The 8,026-nt window shown below is 38.7% G+C and overlaps 1 long non-coding RNA gene across 2 annotated transcripts in view; it reads left to right on the top strand.

Moving 5' to 3' along the window:
* Window positions 1–981: 981 nt before the first annotated feature.
* LOC131495513 (uncharacterized) overlaps window positions 982–8,026 on the top strand; it is a 45,298-nt gene continuing 38,253 nt past the window's right edge. For both annotated transcript variants that reach the window (XR_009253996.1, XR_009253995.1), the window contains exons 1-2: window positions 982–3,687; window positions 5,325–5,447. This is a non-coding gene — a long non-coding RNA (uncharacterized LOC131495513). The remainder of the gene's footprint in view (window positions 3,688–5,324; window positions 5,448–8,026) is intronic.

The following is an 8,026-nucleotide window of genomic DNA, read 5'->3' as shown; positions in this document are numbered from 1 at the left end:
TCTTTCCCTTAAAGTTATAAATCTTTTGAACTGTAAACACATCCCACAGTCACTTGAGACTGAAGAAGAAAAAAAAGTAAAGAGACCTTTTTAAAAACCAAACTGCTAAAAGGCCTCTTGTACCCAAACTCCAGCACAGCCTCCTTAAGATTACTTACGGGGGCAAATACAAATCTTAGAAGTCTTCTCCACAGATAGTAAAAGACTTTGGCCATCTGAGCAAGTATACTTAATTTATTCCAGTTGTTATTTATAAACTAGTGAGTTTTATATTGTTTTAAAGCAAGCTATAAGATCTCTGTGTTTGACTAGATGTATTTGAATGCACATATGTTAGAGATATGGTATTTTCCTACCTTCAGGTGGTATTACCGTAATAAATTTGTAAAAGAGCTCTGTTTAATTGGCTTAAAGAAAATTAAGTGCTTATATAAATTTGGCTTTCATAAAAATTCTCCAAAATAAAATAGAAATTTAATCCAAATGAATCTCAGGTTTATGTGATCTGGAAAATAATTGATATTAAAGCTAATTTAAGTTTACTTGTTTAATTAAAATAGACATGTCTTTGGAGTTATCAGCATTAAATATAATACTTTTATCCTACCCAGGTTTACTAAGCAAATAACTTCATGTTATCCCTATTACAAAATTTGTCAGCAAAAGTAGCAGAATGCTAACTGATTTTGTTTAATGTGTTGTGAAGTTTTTGTGGGTGATCAAGACATAATTGTTGGGAGCAAATGTTTTAGATAAAGTGAGTGGAATAAGAGTTTATAGATAATCTTTTTAGCAACAACTATATTTTATTCTATACATGCCTAAGAATAGCTCCAAAATCATTTTTGATAACATGAAACTTTAAAGTTTTGCTAAGTGATAAGTTAAATTTATTGAATATCTACAGAATTTCTAAATAAGATAAAATAATGAAACATTAATTATTGAATATAGGTTTATCCACTTTTGGTTTCCCTATTACAAAGAAACTAAAGCTAAAATGTGGGTCTGTTAGTAAACATGTTTTTTTGCTTTAAAAGATTTACTGTGAATAAACATTTCTAGAAATTATAAAACGTTTTCATAAATTTGCCAATAAAAAAAATGCTGGTATAATAAATAGTTCACAATTGCTTACTACTTAGATTTCATTAGACATTAAAGTTTCTACTGGCTAAAAATTCCAAAGAATATTTATGGTTAAAGCCACTAGAAATAAGGAAAACTCTCCATATGTAAGTAGGATGTATGTTTTCAGTAGAAGAAAGTATGGGAAATACATTTTTCTTGAGGGAAAAGAAAGTAATTTTGTCTTAGAGGTTAGAAAAGAGGGAAAACATGGGACAAAATCTAGGTGTAAAAAAGGAAGTTGTAAAAGATTTCTAGAAAAGGAATCTTTGCAAAGGAATTTTATGAGTGGTCAGGCTGGCTAAGATTGGAATAAATTTAAGTAAATGAGTTTTAATATTCAAAAGTACACTGGTGCAAAGTGAAAATTGGGTTTACTCTTTGTTAAAAGAACAGTTTTCTTAAATTATTGGGTTCCTCTTGATAAAGGATTGTAAACAGGTTTTTTGTTTTGTTTTTTACCTTTTTAAATTATCTGCCTAGAAAACAAAGACTATGTTTTAACAAAATAATTTCTCATGCTTCATGGTATCCTTACCATCAGGTCTTTGATTACTTAAGAAAACTGAGTCATCTTAATATTAAAAGATCTAAGTTTTGCTCACAATTAGGTAAACTTCTGCACTTGCCTTTGAAATCTTTTATTGTCGTTTTGGTTAAATAAATAATGTTTCATAATGTTCTGTGATCAGATTTAATCAAGTGTTCAAATTTGGATATTTTTTAATAGACTTTCCAAAATCAAATTCTAAAATGAAGTCTTTTGACAACAAACTAACTTTGAGGTTTTATAAAGGGTCCCTGGAACAATTAAAAGGATTTGTTCTCCTCATTTAAAAAAGAGATATTAAACTAATTAGGTCTATTGGGTATGTTAAATCACATGGGAAGCATTGTCAAATAAGTGATGCTAAACCTTCTTTGATTATATTTGTGTAAATATATGTTGTTGAAATAAGTGTTCTAGAAAGTATATCAAACTCCTAAGAATCTGGTATGTCCTGATACGTTATTTCTTATAATTTTAATTATCTAATTATCTTCTTTTTGTGTGACAGAAATAACCAAATTTCCTGGTCAATTGCACTGTAATGAACTTGAATCAGATCCTTAACCATGGCCATTACTAAGTCTTGTATCATTTACAGACAGTTATATTTTATTTGGATGCTTTTGCAAAGATGTTCCTGAAGAAATGTTTCATCTTCAAGGAGATTCATGAAAAAGACAAAAATATAGGTGTCTCATAATTTAAATATCACAAAACTGAAGTTGGTAAAAACTTCCAGAATTAATGGGAAAAACAGGATGAAGCAAAACAAGAATTACTTGGGACAAAATAAATTGAAGAGAATGATTAAGATTTTTATGACTTTTTGTTTGAAACATTACTAAGTTTTAAAAAAAAATTTTTCCAGATTTAAGGAAAAAATTTTTAAACTGCTATACAGTAGCTTGGTAAATTACACCTTTGTAAGCAGAACTGAAACATTTATCTTTTTCTCCCAACCTGATCCCTCAGAATTCAACTCAGAAACAGTATCCTTATATTTTCATGACAATATATGTATTGCATACATTCAGTAAGAATCTGCTTTTCTTGCAACAGGATACAATTAGATACACTGGTTATATTAACAAGGCTTTGACAGGAATGTCATATTTGAGAGAAACATGCATGGACTCAGATATGACCAGACAGCTTTAAGGAACTAAGGTTGGCTTTTTTGGAGCCAAATAAAGCCCCTGGGAAAACAGCCTGACACCCTGCTTTACAGGGTTCCCAGAAGCCTTACCAGGTAAGTAAAGGCCATTTCCTGGCAGGGGCAAGAACCCAAGGATATTTTGAGGACCATGAAAAGAGGGAGTAACACGAATCTTTAGGTATTGCAGATAAAGACTGACAGCTGTGTTTCTTAGTCTTGAGAGACTGTTGACATTTCTCTATGAAAAGTTCCAGCAAAAATTTTAAGAAGTGTTTATGACCAAATGCTGTTCTTGCTGCAAATAATCAGATCAAGTTTACTAAAACTAAACTTATTTTATAAATAAGACTTTATCTGGCTAATTTTGAAAATAGGGTGACTTCAGAGAGAAAAATTATGTCTCAGTAACACAGCTTTGTAGGTATTAGATCATGGTTCTTTTGTCTTTGAGGTTTTGTTTCCTACCTGTAAACTGGACTAGATCCCAGATTCTAGTTTCCTCCATAGCATGGCTACAACTCTCCAAAATAACATTTCTAATTTTCTCCCATCCTTTTGACTTGGAATCATTGAGAACCAAAACTTCCCTTTTTCCTGAAGCTCTGCAAACCGAATATGAATGACTTTATATAAACTTCAAGAAAATCACCACAGCAGCCCATATATAATTTTCATGCCTGCTGCTCTATGGGCCACTCCAAAAGATCACCAGAGACATTCACACTACAAACCAGGAAACTCTGTCAGATTGTCACTGCCTGCTCTCCATCTGAAGATGCTTTGAGCCTGCTATCTATGCAGGTGTTTCTCCACAGGCCTGGAGGTCCATGGCTGCCCAAAGCTGGCAAACTAGGTGGGTACTGAGTATGCATGGCCATGTGGGTCAGCTGAGGTAGAGACCTGAAACAGAGCAAGTGTTGGAAGACTCTTGGTTATGGGAATGGGTTTTTGGGGAGTTCATGCCATCCGCTTAATTCCAAGCCCTAAGCTACACAAATGTACATATTCCCTCTGAAGATAATGCTGAAGGATTCTGGACTGCCTTATGAAGACTTGGTCAGGCAGGCTGGCTGGGGCATCCAACATTAAGAGACACCTAGGGGCCTTAATTGCAGCAGAATCTTGGGACCTTATGAGGCAGTCATTTCACATGGGGCTGGACTGTTGCCCATTCAGTGGATGCCTAAAAGCAATTTTGAGGATTGGGTTTTCTCCATCCTTGAAGGAGTGCAGATTTGGGGAACGGGAGTGGACCCTACCTCCATAGCTTGGAGGCCTGCCCAAGAGCACCTGAAGGGGGGCATACTGTAGATGTGTGGACCATGCAGCTGAGGGTAGTTAGGGACCTAGAATAGGGCAAATGTCAGGAGAGAGTGGGGCACAGGAGTGGGCTCTTGAGTTTGTAAAACATCAGTCTAATCAGAAGGACTATGGACCCACTATGGAATATTTCCCCTGAAGGAGGTGGTGTGGGTATACAACTGCTTTTCCAAGAAGTAGAAAACAAGACAGGGTATCTGCTATCGGGAAATTCCTGGGAGCCCATGTTTCCTAGAGAAGTCCTGGACCTATCAGATAGCAAGTCCACATGGGGAGCGACTATTACCCATTTATAGCTTTCAGCTCAGATTCATTTTTCGAAGGTGAGGTCTCTCCATGCTGGAAGCTATGTGGTGGAGGTGGTTTGTGTCTGGTTGGAGTTCCACAGGCTTGGAGCACTGGGTCTACACATGGGTGGCTTCTGAGTGACATGTACTGCTCATGTGCGGGCCATGCAGAACAAGGTGGTTGGGGGACTGAAACAGAGTGAGCATCAAAGACAGAGTCACAGAAGCACTCTATTGAGGTTACCTGGCAAATGCCTAAGTTGAAGTCTTATTCCACACAAATGGGCTTATTCCCCCTGATGGCAAACCAAGACTAATTGGACTGTCTTGCCAGGGTGCAGCAAGGTGGGATGGCCAGGGCACCCTTTAGTAACAAACACCTGGGAACCTTGATTGTTGGAGAAGTTCTGGACCTCATCAGGCAACCGGTACAAATGGAGACAGTTTGTCAACAATTTATAGCTGCTGCCTGAAAAAGATTTGCAAGGAGAAAGCTCTCCACCTTACGAATTTTCAGAAGAATGGGCATTGCCCAAGTTCCACAGACCTGTCAGCACTCTCTACCAAATTCTGGCTGACAAGGTACAAACAACACATACATGGGAGGTGCAGGTCAAGGTAACCAGGGACATGGAACAGGACAGTGTCCTGCAGGGTTGGGGATGGACCCTAGATCCACAGGCTTGGAGGGTCACAGTTGGCCAAGATCAGTTGGTAGGGTTCTAACTCTCATGCCCAGCATTGGAGGTCAGGCTCTTCAGGGACCTGGAACAGGGCAATGGTGGGAAAGGCTGGGACACAAACTTGGGGGACTATTGGAAGTACCTGGCATCCGCCTAATTCCAAGCCTTAACCTATGCAAATGCCCATATTTCCACTGAAGGTAGAGCTAGAGAAATCTGAACTGCTTGACCATGGCTGGATTGGGCAGGCTGGCCCAGGTGTCCCCCAAAAAGAGACAGCTGGGAACCTCAATTGCTGCAGAAACCCAAGATCACCCAAAATAGTAAGTACCTGTGGAGACTGTCACTCATTTTGATGGTCCCCTCAGAGTAATCTTTGGAAGGTGGGCTTCCTCCATCATTGAGGCAATGCAGTTGTTGGAGATGGATCCTAGATCCACAGGCTTGGATGGCCCCAGCTGGCCAAGAGCACTTGGTGGGTTCTAGCTGCTCATGCCTAGTGTCAGGGTAGCCAGGAACCTGGGAACAGGGCAATGGAAGGCAAGGTTAAGTCATAGGAACAGGCTATTGGCAGTACGTGTCATCTGCCTAATTCCAAGTCCAGCTCCAAGTGTAAAGGTGCAAGTCTCATGTTCCTAGAGCACATTGCTAAGTGCTTGTTGAGAGACAAGATGATCATCCCTGAGGGGTGACTGCACAGCTCTGGCCGCCACAGGTAGAAGTGTTGTCTTTACCAGGCAGGAGCTAATTGCCCCACGGTCCTCAGAGAGCTATTTTACGTCAGAAAAGCGTAGCCTTGTGCAGACAGAGCACTCTCTTCTCATCCTCATAAATGCTCTGTATTTGCAGTCTTGTGGCCCCTTGCCATAGTTCCTTTTTCATACATTTTTATTAATAAGCCCCCAGCAAGTCCCCTCATGAGCTGAGCTATCGAGTTCTTATGGGTGAGGACAGATGAACTAACATCTTGACACCACTTACTTCATTCTTATATCAAAACAACTTTCTAACCAACTTTTTTTTTTATGTTTGTCATAAACAAATGGATTTGAAATCATATTAAACCAACACGCAATATCCACCCTATGATTCCAAACCCTTCCCACATTGGTTAATACTAAGGACCTAATAGCCAGTATAAATCTAAGTTCACAAAAATATCATCACACCTCGTGATTCTACATCACTTACAGTCTTAATCACAAACACTCATTCATCTTTTGGGAGTATTTTTATTTGACGTGCATCCTTTTACACCATAGTTTAATAGCCAGTTTAAGCAACCATGTTCCCATATCATAACAACACTTTAGCATGGTTCCATATCCTATTGCCAAATTACCAAAACTTAACTTTCTTAAACCACCCTGTTTAACTTTATTGACAAATATGTTTCTAAATAAAGATCACTTTTATAAAGCTTCAGGTGGTGCAAGTTTGCATAACACTATCAAGTACATGTTCAATTTCCATAACACTAGAATTCAAGGCTATCATCATTTTAGGGAATGTGTGTTTCTGTTCTCTTTTCAGTTCCTGCCAGGTTCTTTCATCTTCCAAGTGTGGCTTTACTTAAGTTTACTTTAAGTTTTCTTTTTTTTTTTAAGTGTATTTATTTATTTTGAGAGAGAAGGTGCACGCATGCAAGTTGGGAGGAGTAGAGAGAGAGGGAGAGAATCCCAAGCAGGCTGTCAGTGCAGAGCCAGACGCAGTTCTCAAACCCACAAACCGTGAGATCATGACCCGAGCCGAAGTCGGACCCTTGACTGACTAAGCCACCCAGGTGCCCCTTTACTTAAGTTTTCTAATGTAGAATTTGCATTTATTAGATTACTTTTGTTACATTTACACTTATGACATTTATTAGATTTTAGCAGGTTCGATGGGAAATATTTCTCTGGTTATTTTAATAGTTCCTTTATCTTCCATTGACCACAAACGACATCTTTTTTTCTTCTATTGTCAGATTCGCTTTTACACATCCCATCATGTTGTGTTCCTTGCCTTTCCCTTGACTCCAATAGGTTACAGTAAGAGAGAGAATACTATTCTGGTCCAGTTTCCTTCTGGTTAAGGAGGTGTCAGGGCCACAGTCATTGATACCCGTACTGTAGGTGTATCCACAGTCTGGTAGAATAAAGGTATTTTGGTTCTGTTCCAACAACACATCCTAGCAACAGGTTTTCCTTCTATTATAATGGGGTTTTCTGTGGCTTCCACTCTCCCTTTTGATATTGCAGAACCACAAAAGTGGGGTAACCCATGTCATACTTCCTCCTTTAAGTGTGAATATTCACTTTACAGTTGCCCAAGGAATCACAGCCATTAGGATGTGTGATATCTACTTGACTTCTGGTTGGGTTGTGTGTTATCTCAGATGACAGGCATTGCCCTGAGATTATAGGTGTTCTAAGAGTATTCCCCGCACCAACCAAATCTTAACTGCAACATTGACAACCTACAGTTAGAGAAACATCTTTAAAATCGTTTCTTACTGGCGTGCCTGGGTGGCTTAGTTGGTTGAGCATCAGACTTTGGCTCAGGTCATGATCTCACAGCTCATGAGTTTGAGCCCTGCATTGGGTTCCGTGCTGACAGCTCAGAGCCTGGAACCTGCTTCGGATTCTGTGTCTCCACCTCTCTTTGCCCCTCTCCATCTCACAATCTGTCACTCTCTCTTTCTCAAAAATAAATAAACATTTTAAAAAATGTGCTAAGGAAGAAGGCATGATGTGGAACTTCTACTTACCCTACAACCCAACTGCCTCTGGCTCCACTGAAAGGTGTAATGGCTTGCTCAAGCAAAAGCTTAGGTTGCTTGCTAACAATCTAGATAGCAAAGCTTGGACTAAAAAAACACAATGTCTAAAGCATAGCTATCTATGGAAAGGATGGAAAGACT

The sequence above is a fragment of the Neofelis nebulosa genome, chromosome 15, assembly GCF_028018385.1.
Source record: "Neofelis nebulosa isolate mNeoNeb1 chromosome 15, mNeoNeb1.pri, whole genome shotgun sequence".
Classification (NCBI taxonomy): domain Eukaryota; kingdom Metazoa; phylum Chordata; class Mammalia; order Carnivora; family Felidae; genus Neofelis; species Neofelis nebulosa.
The sequence above is the reverse complement of the archived record's forward strand: the minus strand, read 5'-3'. Positions and strand labels throughout refer to the sequence as shown.